Below are 401 nucleotides of genomic sequence, written 5' to 3' on the forward strand. Positions count from 1 at the left end.
TTCTGTAACTAAATGATATTTCTTCACTAAGTTCTGTAACTAAGTGATGTGTCTTCACTAAGTTCTGTAACTAAGCGATATGTCTTCACTGAGTTCTGTAACTAAGCGATATGTCTTCACTGAGTTCTGTAACTAAGCGATATGTCTTCTCTAAGTTCTGTAACTAAGCGATATGTCTTCACTAAGTTCTGTAACTAAGCGGTATGTCTTCACTAAGTTCTGTAACTAAGTGATATATCTTCACTAAGTTCTGTAACTAAGCGATATGTCTTCACTAAGTTCTGTAACTAAGCAATATGTCTTCACTAACTCTGTAACTAAGTGATGTCTTCACTAAGTTCTGTAACTAAGCGATATGTCTTCACTAAGTTCTGTAACTAAGTGATATGTCTTCACTTAGT

This window comes from Oncorhynchus nerka, linkage group LG12, assembly GCF_034236695.1.
Source record: "Oncorhynchus nerka isolate Pitt River linkage group LG12, Oner_Uvic_2.0, whole genome shotgun sequence".
Classification (NCBI taxonomy): domain Eukaryota; kingdom Metazoa; phylum Chordata; class Actinopteri; order Salmoniformes; family Salmonidae; genus Oncorhynchus; species Oncorhynchus nerka.